Here is a 14,183-nt window from a genome sequence, read left to right on the forward strand (position 1 = left end):
TCCTTTATATCATGGGGTCATTGACAGAAATCAATTAATTAAAACAGAATGCTTATTAGGACAGTGCCTGGAAGAAAGTAAGCAATTATTAAATGTTAGCTATTATTTTAAAAATAATTTTTATCTCAGAGAAATATCCTTCTTTTTCATTTTTCCTGATATACATTTTTTTATTCTAAAGGCTTCTAGACAGAGCTTATATTTAAATTTTTAAAAAATTTTTAAGTAGGCTTCAGGCCCAGTACAGGGCTTGAACTTAAAACTGTGAGATTATGACTGTGAGATCAACACCTGAGCTGAGATTAAGAGTCAGTCACTTGGTGGGGCGCCTGGGTGGCGTAGTCGGTTAAGCGTCCGACTTCAGCCAGGTCACGATCTCGCGGTCCGGGAGTTCCAGCCCCGCGTCAGGCTCTGGGCTGATGGCTCAGAGCCTGGAGCCTGTTTCCGATTCTGTGTCTCCCTCTCTCTCTGCCCCTCCCCCGTTCATGCTCTGTCTCTCTCTGTCCCAAAAATAAAAATAAACGCTGAAAAAAAAAAATTAAAAAAAAAAAAGAGTCAGTCACTTGGGACACCTGGGTGGCTCAGTTGATTAAGTATCTGACACTGGGTTTCAGCTTCAGGTCATCATCTCATGGTTCGTGAGTTGGAACCCCTCGCTGGGCTCCACCCTGACAATGAGGAGCCTGCTTGGGATTCTGTCTCTCCCTCTCTCTCTGCCCCTCTCCCACTCCCTCCCCACCCCCCTCTCCCTCTCAATAAATAAATAATCTTAAAATTAAAAAGGAAAAAGTCACTTAACTGACTGAGCCACCCAGGTGCACCTTTTAGATACAGCTTTTAGAATATACTTATTTTTCTCTCTCCTTTTAAAAAACCTTGTACTTTCTACTTGTCTCTAATGGGAAGGGTGTGCCTTCTACCTTAACTTCACAGATAAGTTTATTTCCGTGTTTACATATGACACTCTTAAACCTGGTTTAACATGTCCAGTTAATCAGAGTATTATAGTTGGCTTACAGTGTGTGATAGAATGTGGTTGGATTGTTGGATATACCCTTTAGTTCATTCCATCTCTTTGGCAATTATCATTTATTTGCTTTGTATTATAATCAATAAAAATTGAGCATTCTTGTCCTAGACTTTGTGCCAGACACAGATGGAAATGACACAATGTTAGCTCTAGAGGAACACATAGTCCTTAGGGTTAGAGACCTTTGTTTTTGTTGTTGTTTTAAAAATTTTTTAATGTTTATTTTTGAGAGAGAGAGAGAAAAAAAATGTGAATGGGAGAGGGGCAGAGAGAGGGAGACAGAATCTGAAGCTGGCTCTGTACTGTCGGCACAAAGCTTGATGTGGGGCTCGAACCCCTGAACCGTGAGACCATGACCTGAGCTGAAGTCAGACACTCAACCCACTGAACCACGCAGGTGCCTGCCCTAAGACTTTTTTTTTTTAAATGTTTTGTTTTTGAGAGAGAGAGAGAGAGAGAAAGCACCAGTGGGGAGGGGCAGAGAGAGAGAGAGAGAGAGAGAGAGACAGAATCCCGGGCAGGCTGCAGGCTCCAAGCTGTCAGCACAGCGCCCAACACAGGACTCAAACCCATGAATTGCAAGATCATGACCTGAGCTGAAGTCGGACACCCAACAGACTGAGCCACCCAGGTGCCCCCCAAGACCTTTGTTTTTATTTTAAGCTCTTCTTTGTTTCCTCCACAGCTACTTATATGGTTTGAACCAATTTATACTAGTCAGTGAATATGCTATCTTAGGTATTTGTTCGTTGAATGATCTCTGTGGGGGAAACTACTCAGAGGTTTGCCAGGGCTTTTCTTTCACCATCAGATGTGAAACATAGCTCATTTTGAGCAGTCTGTGCTTTTTATTTATTTATTTATTTTTTAATTTTTTTTTTTCAACGTTTATTTATTTTTGGGACAGAGAGAGACAGAGCATGAACGGGGGAGGGGCAGAGAGAGAGGGAGACACAGAATCGGAAACAGGCTCCAGGCTCCGAGCCATCAGCCCAGAGCCCGACGCGGGGCTCAAACTCATGGACCGCGAGATCGTGACCTGGCTGAAGTCGGACGCTTAACCGACTGCGCCACCCAGGCGCCCCAGTCTGTGCTTTTTAAAGTAAACATACATGTTAGCCAAAATTATGGCCAATTCTGCTAAAAAATTAAGGACAGCCTTGTGTATGGAATCTTTTTTCCTCAGTTTCCTCCTTGAGTGGTTTTCAAAACTCAGATAATTTATGTGCCACACTTCTCTAAATAATTGTTTGAAGCTATACCATGGAGAAATCTCTGTTCACATTTCAGTAGTGAATAACCAACAATATCTGTTAGTAGAATAGGCCTCTTCTGAGCATTAGCAATGGGCAGTTTCACTTTGGCTAATCCAAGAGCCTGTGTGTAAGTCTTAAAATTAGAAATATAATATTCAGATTTCATTAATTCTAAGACTTGGGACATGAGGTGTAATATCTTCAAGACTGGTATAGGGGAAAGAATCTGGGACCTAATCACTATGGGAACTGAATGGTTAAAGAATTGAGAGGGAAGAGGGCAGCTATTTCTGAGTTACAGTTGATGAGGAGCCCCCACTATCTTAGTTCTAATTCTAGAAAGACCAATAAAAGGTTATGTAGAAAAGACATTGGTAAGAAATTGCAGCCATAATTCCAGGTGGTACTCAAATACATTAACAGTCAGTAAGATGAGGAGGAGTCCATATGTAACATGCCTTACATGCCTGGATCCTTGCTAGTGGGCCACATTGCAAGTATTCAATTCTAGAAGAAGACTGGTTTGGGTCACCTGCTGGCTCAGTCAGTAGAGTATGCAACTCTTGATCTCGGGGTTGTGAGTTCGAGCCTCAAGTTGGGTGTAGAGATTACTTTAAAAAAATAAAACCTTTAAACAATAAGAAGAAGATGAAGAAGGCTGGCTCAAACCAGACAGGGTATTAGGGCTTCAGCTAAATAGGCTAGGTTTTAGCAAGGCTTCCAGCTTAGGGAAGGGAATTAGAATGTTCATCAGGGCAACTGTTGAGCATTAAGGAAAGAGAACTCTCCAGAACCTCCAGAATATTAACTGGTCTAGTATTGGGATGGGAAGGTAGGGTAAATGGGAGGGCTTCAGTTCATTGACTACATAGCTACCATGGATGTTCAGAATTTTGTATAATTGGTTACAGTTATTGAGAGTGTAAATCAATATCATGTCTATGGGGGGAAATTTGTCAGTATCTGTCAAAATGTAAAATGTATAATTCCACTTTTATGAATTCATCCTATAGAAGGAATCAAACAAGTGAGAAAAACCTATAAGGCTATTTAATGAGAGTAATGTAAAAGAGTAATCAATAGGGACTTATTAAATAAATCATAATGCTCCATACAGAAGTGTTGCTTGTGGGTAGTCTCCAATTATTAAAAAGAAATTTGACAGTATAAAATGCCTAAGATATATTGTTCATTGAAAATAAAAGCAAGTTTTAGAAGAGTATATATGGGATAATTCTATTTTATACATCTATCTATCTTACAGCCATAATTCCAGGTGGTACTCAAATATGTTAACAGTCAATTAGATGAGGAGTCCATATGTAACATGCCTGGATCCTTGCTAGTGGGCCAGATTGCAAGTATTCAGTCCTAGAAGACTGACTTGGGTCACCTGGTGAGCTCAGTCAGTGTGTGTGTGTGTGTGTGTGTGTGTGTGTGTGTGTGTGTGTGTATTAGAAACTTATTTTTTCCTTTTATACCTTTTCCTTTTTTCTTTATATTTTTTATATTTCAATTTTTTATGATAAGCAATCACTAAGAGGATGATTTATCTATTACCATTTATCACACTGTTTTGAGAGGCACATTTGTGCACATCTGGTCATATGTGTTTTCGGTAACTCAAATCATGGTTGCCTTTTGGGGAGGATATAATACCAATGAGATCTAGTATAAAAGGTTTCTTCTAATGCTATAGCAGTATCTTATGTTGACTTAGCTTTTTCTCAGATAACAATTATGAACTCTGGACAGTATATTAAAAAAAAACACACAACTATTTAAACACATTGGAGAGTGACCAAATCAGGCAGAAATTGACAGAAAATTTGAAAGATGGGAACTGTACTGGGTAGGTTTCTCATAAATCTTTTTTGCCTGAGGATACTCCCCAGTTTGCATGGTGGGCGGTGGCTAGAACTCAAGCAAAAATCTATGGTTTTACTAGCTTGGGGAGTCAGAGAATAGAGTTCAGGACTATAAGAGGGGCTGGGAAATGAGGGGAGAAATCTCAAAAAGGAGAGAGTAACAGAAGAGGGAGCCCTACAGTCTGCTTTTAAATTCTGTCCAAATCCTTGATATGCATGGGGAAAGGTTTCATGAAGCCTAGAAAAGGCAATAGTTAGCTGAAAGAATTGAGCTGAGATTTAGCTGCTGCCTCTTATGGGGGTGACAGAGTTTGGAGTATGAATCTAGACAAGTGAATTTCCCACTAGAACAAAATTCACTCTTCAGAGGAAGATTGACAGGATTTAGAATCTCAATAATGTTCAGTATACAATAATAAATGACTAGATGTGCAGTGAAGGAAAATGTGACTCGTTGAGAATAGCAGTCAATAGAAATTGACCCCAAGATGACTCAGATGTTGAAATTATCAGACAAGGACATTAAACAAACTTGGTAATAATAAGTGAACAGATGGAGAATCTCAGCAGAGAAGTGGGAACTATAAAAAGAACTAAATGTAAAATCTAAACTTAAAAGTACAATACCTAAAATGAAAAATTAATTGGATATGCTTAACAGCAGATTGGAGATGGCTAAAGAAAGGGTCGGTGAACTTGAAAATAGACAGGAATTATCCACTCTGAAGAAAAGAGAAAAAAGATTGAAAAACAAAAACAGCCTCAGGGACTGTGAGACAGTATTAATATGTTTGTATTTGGAGTCCTAGAAGGCAAGGAGAGAGAAGACATGTGGCAGATTGTATTTTCCAAAGATGGCTGCAACAATATCTACCATCATACGTGTTCTTTTCTTGGCCAATAGAATCGGGTTGGAAGTGACATCCAAGCTACACAGAGCAACCACGTGTAGGTGCTTCAGTTAACAGTCCTTGCTGAGCTGGTCTTTGAGACATTCCAGTCCAGGAGCCAACCATGTGAGTGAAGAAGCCACTCACTTCTAGGTGATCCCAGCTCCCAGCCATTCATGGCATCCCAGATGAAGCCCCAGAATTCTTGAATCAGAGTAAAGCTTTCCCAGTTATCCCTTGAATGAATTTCTGATGCATAAATCTGTGAGCTTAATAAGATGCTTGCTGTTTTATGGCAGTAGGTTTGGAGTGGTTTATGCTGCAGTAATTAAAACAAGACAAAAATATTTGCAGAAATAATAGCTGACAAGTAAACAAAAGACAACCCAATTTAAAAACAAGCAAAGGATCTGTATAGACATTTCTTTAAGGAAGATGCATAAATGGCCACAAACACATGAGATACTCAACATTATCAGCCATCAAGGAAATGCAGATCAAAATCACAATGGCTACAGGATGACTGTAATTAAAAAGCTAATTACAGTGTTGGTGAAAATGTGGAGAAATAATAACAAATGTTGGTGAGGATATGGAACAATAGGAACTCTCAAACACTGCTGGTAGGACTGTAAAATGGTGCAGCCACTTTGGAAAACAGTCTGGCACCTCCTCAAGAAGTATCAGAGTTACCATTTTACACAGCAATTCCACTCCTACTTGTATACCCAACAAATAAAAGCGTATGTCCACATAAAAACTTGTACTTGCATGTTCATAGTGGTATTATTCACAATGTCTCAAAAGGGGAAACAACCCAAATGTCCCATCAACTGATGAATGATAAATGATGATAAACAATAATGATAAAACATTATATAGATGGTATATCTGTATAATGGAATATTTTTGACCATAAAGAGGAAAGAAGTGCTGATTCCTGTTACAACATGGATGAACTTTGAAAATATGCTAAGTGAAAGAAGCTAGTCACAAGAGACCACATATTATGTAATTCCATTTATGTTAAATGTCCAGAATAGGCAAATCTATAGAGACAAAATAGATAATGGTTACCAGGTTAGGGGGAATAAGGAGAGTGGAGATGATAGCTGAAGGGTACAGGTGTTTTTGTTTTGTTTTTTGTTTTTTTTAAATTTATATATGAAATTTATTGTCAAATTGGTTTCCTTACAACACCCAGTGCTCATCCCAAAAGGTGCCCTCCTCAATACCCATCACCCACCCTCTCCTCCCTCCCACCCCCCATCAACCCTTAGTTTGTTCTCAGTTCTCAACAGTCTCTTATGCTTTGGCTCTCTCCCACTCTAACCTCTTTTTTTTTTCCTTCCCCTCCCCCATGGGTTCCTGTTAAGTTTCTCAGGATCCACATAAGAGTGAAACCATATGGTATCTGTCTTTCTCTGTATGGCTTATTTCACTTAGCATCACACTCTCCAGTTCCATCCACGTTGCTACAAAAGGCCATATTTCATTTTTTCTCATTGCCACGTAGTATTCCATTGTGTATATAAACCACAATTTCTTTATCCATTCATCAGTTGATGGACATTTAGGCTCTTTCCATAATTTGGCTATTGTTGAGAGTGCTGCTATGAACATTGGGGTTCAAGTGCCCCTATGCATCAGTACTCCTGTGTCCCTTGGATAAATTCCTAGCAGTGCTATTGCTGGGTCATAGGGTAGGTCTATTTTTAATTTTCTGAGGAACCTCCACACTGCTTTCCAGAGCGGCTGCACCAATTTGCATTCCCACCAACAGTGCAAAAGGGTCCCCGTTTCTCCACATCCTCTCCAGCATCTATAGTCTCCTGATTTGTTCATTTTGGCCACTCTGACTGGCGTGAGGTGATACCTGAGTGTGGTTTTGATTTGTATTTCCCGGTACAGGTGTTTTTGGAAGAGGGTAATGAAAATGTTCTAAAATGGATTAAGCTTATGATTGCACAACTCTGTGAGTATACTAAAAATCATTCAATCGTACATTTAATTTTTTTTAATGTTTATTTATTTCTGAAAGAGAGAGCAGGGAAAGGACAGACAGAGGGAGACACAGAATCTGAAGCAGGCTGCAGGCTCCAAGCTGTCAGCACAGAGCCCGACGTGGGGCTCAAACCCATGAGTCATGAGATCATGACCTGAGCCGAAGTCAGACGTTTAACCACCTGAGCCACCCAGGCGCCCCCAGTCAATTGTACATTTTAAATGAATGTGTCTATGGTATGTGAATTCTATTTCAATAGAGCTGTTATTAAAAAAGAAATAGTGGCTAAAAGTTTCAAGTTTGGTGAAAAACAGATTTATAAAATCCGAGAATCTCAGTCAATCCTAAGTAGGATAGATATAAAGAAAATTACTCCAGGCACATCACAGTCATGTTGCTGAAAATTAAAGATAAAGAGAAAATGAGAGCAGCCAGAGGAAAATGACTTCTCACATAAAGGAGAACAATGATAGAAATTAATGGCTGACTTCCCATCAATAACAGCAGTGGCAAGAATACAATGGACTGATATCTTTAAATGCTGAAAGAAGTTCTCAACCTAAAATTACATATCCAGCTTAAATGTTTTTTAAAAGTGGAAAGTAAAGGCATTTTTAGACTAAGGAAAACAGAATCCTAGCAGTACTATAAGAGATACTGAAGAAAGTTCTTCAGGTTGAAGAGAAATGATACCAGATGGAAATTTGGATCTATAAGAAAGAGTGAAGAAGAACACTGGAAATGTAGATGCACAAGACTATTTCTGTAATAGACAAGACTGTTTAACACTGTCTTATGGGTCTGTACCATATGTATGGTAGTCCTCCCTTATCCACAGTTTTGCTTTCCATGGTTTCAGTTACCTGTGGTCAACTGCAGTCCATAGCAGATGATCCTCCTTCTGACATATCATCAGAAGGTCACTAGTAAGCTGATGCTGTGTCTTAGTACTTACATCAGTCACCTCACTTCAACTCATCAGGTAGGCATTTTATCATTTTATATCAACACAAGAAGAAGAAGGGTGAGTACAGTAAAATGAGCTATTTTGAGAGAAACCACATACACATAATTTTTATTGCAGTATATTATAATTGTTCTATTTTATTATTATTGTTAATCTCTTACTTGCCTAATTTATAAACTTTGTCATAGTTATGTTTTAATAGAAAAAAAAAGGTAGTATATATAGGATTCAGTACTGTTTGCAATTTCAGGCATTGACTGGGGACGTATCCCTCGTGGATAAAGGGGGACTGTTGTATATGTAATCTATATGACAACTATGGTCCACAAGGTGAAGGACAGTAAATGAACTATTTTGTTGCAAAGGTTCTTAAATTTTTACTTAAAGTAGTATAATGTTAACTGTAAGTAGATCGTGATACGTTTACATTGTGTGTCCCTAGAGTAGTCACACATAGGTAAGGAGGTTTAGCTAAAAATCCCATAAAATTACAATGAAATACTAAAGATAATTAGGTTAACCTAAAAAGAGGGCAGGGAAGGAGGAATAGAGGAACAAAAACCAGATGAAACAAATTGAATGCTAAACCAAAATCAACCAATATCAATAATTACATTAAGTGTAAATGGATTGACCACTCCAAATTAACAGTACAGGTTGTCAGACTGGATAAAAAAGGGATAGACACAAATAGATTGAAAGTGAGAGGATGAAAAAAGGTACACCATGTGAACAGTAAGCACAAGAATGCTGGAGTGGCTATATTATCATCAGACAAAATAGACTTCAAGACAAAGATTACTACTAGAAATAAGAGGGGTGCCTGGGTAGCTCAGTCGGTTGAGTGTCCAACTCTTGATTTTGGCACAGGTCATGATCCCAGGGTCATGGAATCGAGCCCTGTATTGGGCTCACGCTGAATGTGGAGTCTGCTTAAGATCTTTATCTCTCCCTGCCCCCTCCCCCTTCCCCTCTTGCCCTTCCCCTGCTCAATCTCTCTCTCAAATAAAAAAAAATTACAGAGATAAACATTTCACAGTAAAAGGATAATTTCATCAGAAAGACACAATCATTTCATCAGAAAAACTGGCTCAGTTAAGTGTCGACTCTTGATTTCAGCTTAGGTCATGATTTCACAGTTCGTGAGATTGAGCCCTGTGTTGGCTTGGAGCCTGCTTGGGATTCACTCTCTCCTTCTCTCTCTGCCCCTCCTCTTCTCTCTCTGTCTCTCTCTCTCTGTCAAAATAAATAAACTAAAAAAAAAAAGACACAATCATTAATGTATATGAACCTAATAAAATAGCTTCAATACACATGAAGCAAAACCAAACAAAAGCTGAAAAAGGCAAATCCATAATTATAGTTGGATTAAAAAAAATTTTTTTTTAATATTTATTCATTTTTGAGAGAGAGACAGAGTGTGAGCAGGGGAGGAGCAGAGAGAGAGGGAGACACAGAATCCCAAGCAGGCTCCAGGCTCTGAGCTGTCAGCACAGAGTCCGATGCGGAGCTCGAACCCACAAACCGTGAGATTATGACCTGAGCTGAAGTCGGACGCTCAACTGACTGAGCCACCCAGGCGCCCCAACAATTATAGTTGGATGTTTTTAATACTCCTCCCTCCGTAGTTGATAGAACAACTTGAAAAATACCAATATAGATATAGAAGATCTGAATAACTTTATGCATTGCCTTGCCTAATTGACATTTATAGAACACTATACATAACACAACTGGAGAACAACAATATTCTTTTCAGGTGCACAGGAAATGTTTACCAACATAGACCATACATTAAACTATAAAATATGTCTCAACAAATTTCAAAATATTGAAAACTTACATAGTATATTCTCTAACTACAATGGCATTAAGTTAAAAATCAATAAAAAATAAGATCACTAGAAAAGTCCTGCAAATTTGGAATATTTAAAATACATTTCTAAATAACTCATGGTGAAAGAAAACATTTTGTAAAAGAGATTAGAAAATGTTAGCTAGTTGGCAATGAAATTCACCATATCAAAACTTGTGGGATGTAGCAAATAAAGTGAATAGTAGGAAACATATAGGTTTAAATGCTTATATTAGAGAAAAGTTTAAAAATCAGTGAATGAGGTTTCCAACTTAAGATGCTAGAAAATGATGAACGTAATAAACCCAAGTAAGTAGAATAAAGGAAAAACAGTAGAAATCACTGACATTGAATATAGGACAAAATAGAGAAAATTAATAAAGACAAAAGTTTTTTTTTTTGTTTAAAGATCATTAAAATTAACTGTTAGTGAAACTGACCAAGAAAAAGAAATCATGAATACTATCAGGGTTGAAAGAGGGGATATAGATCTTACAAGTGTTAAAAGGTATTAACGGATTATTCATATCTGTTGTTAAAAAACTCAACAATTTAGATGAAGTGCACATAATTATTTGAAAAACGTAACTTAGCAGAATTGAACATGAAATAGAGTATCTGAGTAGCCCAATGTCTATTAACGAAATTGCATTTGTTATCAAAACTTTATTTTACAAAGAAAACTCCAGGTCCAGATAGTTTTATTGATGATTTGTGTTGAACACTTAAGTAAGAAATAGAACCCATTTAACACAAATTATTTTGGGAAATAGAGAAGGAAAGCACTTCCCATCTTGTTTAATATGTCTATCATAATCTTGGTAACAGAAAACTGACAAAGATATTGCAGACTATGTGAATGTCTTTGTAGGACTCTTTCGGCCTCTTAAAAAAAGTTATTAGAACTAGTAAGTTCTAATAACTAGAAAGTTATTAGAACTAGTTATTAGAACTATACTAGCAAGTATAGGACTAGCAAGTATTAGAACTTGCTAGCAAGTATTAGTACTAGCTAGTATTAGAACTATACTAGCAACGTATAGGAACAATATATAAATACCAGTTTTCACAGAGATCGGAAATGAAAAAGTAAAGCTGTCTCTATTCCACAGATATAATTGTTTACATAGAAAATCCTAAAGAACCTACAAAACAACCATTAGAGCGAATAATTGAATTTAGTAAGGTTGTAGGATATAAAGTCAAATACAGTGGCACCTGGCTGGCTCAGTTGGTGGAGTGTGGGACTCTTGATCTCAGAGTAAGCTTGAGCTCCATGTTGGGTGTAAAGACTACTTAAAAAAATCTTTTTAAAAAACCAAAATCAATATGAAAAAACTTCTATCTTCTAGCAGCAAACAACTAGAAAAAATTTTAAAGTTTCCTTTATAATTCAAAAATATAAAATACACACATAAATTGAAAAAAAGGTGTATACCTGAAAACTAGAAAATGTTGCCTGGAGAAGTTAAAGACGACCCAAATAAATATGCCATCCCTTGGTTATATACCGTCTTCAAGGATACACTGACTCATCTTTGCTAATATGTCAGATCTCCCCCAGTTGAGCTATGCAGTCCCAATCAGAATTTCAACAGGTGTTTTTTTCCTCCATCCTACAGAAATTGGCAGGCTGACTTAAAAATTTGTATGGAAGTGTAAAAGACCTAGAATGACTAAAATAATCTTGGGGCGAAAAAGCAAAATGAAATTTATACTACTTTTAAGACTTAAAATGAACCTACCATAATATGGCCAGTGTGGTATTGGCATAAGGATAAGTAGACCAGTGGAACAAAATAGAAAGTTCAGAAATAAGCTACTGTAGGGGCACCTGGGTGGCTCAGTCGGTTAAGCATCTGACTTTTGAGCTTGGCTCAGGTTATGATCTTCTGGTTTGTGAGTTTGAGCCCCATGTTGGGCTCTGCGCTGAGAGCATGGAGCCTGCTTGGGATTCTCTCTCTTTCCCTCTCTCTCTCTCTCTCTGTGCCTCTCCCCTCCCCCCACTCAAAATAAATTAAAAAAAATAAGCTACTGTATATAAATTGCACCTTAAATAACACAAAAACAATTAAAAAACCCAATATTGGAAACAAAAATCCAGAAGGAGAGAGAATTTTCTTCTAAGAAAAGCATATATCCGTTCATGTAGCAGTTTTGGGAGTAAAACCTATTAGGACAAACCTCTAAGATTGAATGGTATATTCTATCACGTGGTCTAGAGTGGACTAATGTTAGCTACTTCAATGATTGAGATATTTTGTTTAGATGATTTAGGGGTCCACAGCTTGATGTATTATATTTTTGCTGAAAGTCATGCCTGTGGTGTGGCTGAGCAGTGAAAATACTTTGGTATGGATTTGCTTAGGAAGCTTAGAAACCAAGGCCTGGGCTGTGATCACCTTAGTGGAAAAAAATAGTGAAGGAAGCAAAGCATATTTGCAGGCATATTTGCTTTTGTGGGGTTTCGATTTCTTTGGGACCTCAAGCAGACTGATTATTGCAACTTATTGACTGTGTTATCAGCAATAAAAGTACTGAATTACAGGGTACAGGGTAGTGGGAGAGTTGAACGAATGCTGAGTTAAGTCTCTTTTCTGCCATTTACTTAGTCCCAGGTTAACCACTGGCTAGCTATGACTCTTGGGCAAGTCATTTAACTTTCTGGCCATTTGCAAATTATAGATTTGGTCTGAATGATTATTTAAGATGCCTTCTACTCTGAAATTCTGTGAATCTAAAAATCTAAGAATTCTCACTTCTAACATTGTGGTACATTTTCACAAAGATATCTGAGAATTTTTCTCTGTTGTCTCTTTGGCAGATTGCAATCCTCTGGCAGAAATGAAACCTGATCAAGATCTTTTCCAACTTGATTTCATCTTAGCTTCTATGCTCTGTAGCAGTAACAGATGGCCAGAAAATGTTTCCCCACATACTTAAAGTGGAATAGAAGGCTTCCATTAGCCTTTTCAGCAACCCTGGAATCAGAGATATCATCCTCAGTTAGGAACACAGATACTGAATAAAGTGGCTTCAGATCAGATTCAGATCTGGTTTCCTTGTTTGAGCAAACCTCCGCAATCCTCCACAACCGGCCTCGTGGATTACCATTTTACCTATTCTTTGTTATTACTGTAAAATGCAGTCAAAATCAGTTGAGGAATTCTTACTGCCTTTTTTGAGAAGCTAATAAGGTGATACCCACTTTTTGTTGAATCATAAAAGTAAATTGACAAATTTATTATTACTCTTAGGGGAGAACAGCCATTGGTGGTCCAGCAGACCTGCATGTAATCTCTGTAGATTGATTCTCTGATAACCAAAATTATATAACAAAAGGAAGTTTATCCTCTCACTTGCTTATTCTTCTGTACCCTACCTGGAAATATGAGTGATCACTTTTCCTCTGGGGCCTCATCTAGGAAGACAGGTTCTTCTGGGTTTTGTGCTTTTCCCGTTTTTCCTCTGTGTTGGTGCTGTTGACGAGGGCAGTATGCCGAGAGTCTGATGACCAGTCCTCACTGAGATTAGTCTCTAGTCCTGGCTGCCTGATGTTCATACACTTGTAGTCATTTCCAAGATAAGTCCACCTGGTTACTATCAGGATAAAATGAGCACAGGGTTCTCTATAGAACTTCCCTGAAGAAGTCAGTGCTGTCATTTGCCAGATGACATGGCTACAAAGTTCATAGAACTCTGCTGATTACCACCTATACACCTGTTGTTTTCAATTGGTTGGTCTTGCCTTTACAAGCTTGATTTTGACTAGATTAATTGATAACTTTGTTCCATGTCCTCAGTTCTCTTGTGACCCAGTAGTACTGGAGGGACAAAGGATGAAAATCTATTCTTGGAGCCAGAGTGGGGACTCTGGAAAGGCTTTCTGAGGAACATTAATTCAGTTTTAACCTTGTTCAGATTTCAATTTGTAGACGCCTGGTGGAAAGGATAGAAATAGGCATACTGGGAATGGAGGGGGATACATTGAGCTAGAAAGAGACCTGAGGGGTTGTCTCTTGAAGACAGCTTGAACCCTAGGATTATAATCCAGGCCTCCTGAATCTATTTTTTAAGATAATAATGTAATCCTTTTCTAAAGGCAGCAGTGGAATCCACAAATAACACTGATTACTTTTTATTGAGCACTTAACAAATGCCGGATATTTAGTGTATGTTAGTTAGCTCTGTTAATTCCACCAGTCCTGTGAAGTTGGTTGAACAGTTTGCCTAAAGTCACAGCATTAGTGAGAGAGCCAGATTTTGAGCCCAAGTCTAACCCTCAAGCCTGTGCTCTTAAACACCAAGCCAT

The 14,183-nt window shown here is 38.0% G+C and overlaps 1 protein-coding gene and 1 long non-coding RNA gene across 3 annotated transcripts in view; both read left to right on the forward strand.

Annotated features, from left to right (window-relative positions):
- BLTP3A (bridge-like lipid transfer protein family member 3A) overlaps positions 1-14,183 on the forward strand; it is a 73,348-nt gene that overhangs the window by 10,922 nt on the left and 48,243 nt on the right. The window lies entirely within an intron of this gene.
- Positions 3,732-12,917, forward strand: LOC147580899 (uncharacterized). Its single transcript, XR_015251185.1, has 2 exons — positions 3,732-6,169; positions 6,956-12,917. It is a non-coding gene; the product is annotated as an uncharacterized LOC147580899 (long non-coding RNA).

The sequence above is a fragment of the Puma concolor genome, chromosome B2, assembly GCF_028749965.1.
Source record: "Puma concolor isolate L17-30 chromosome B2, mPumCon1.1.hap2, whole genome shotgun sequence".
In the NCBI taxonomy this organism is placed as follows: Eukaryota; Metazoa; Chordata; class Mammalia; order Carnivora; family Felidae; genus Puma; species Puma concolor.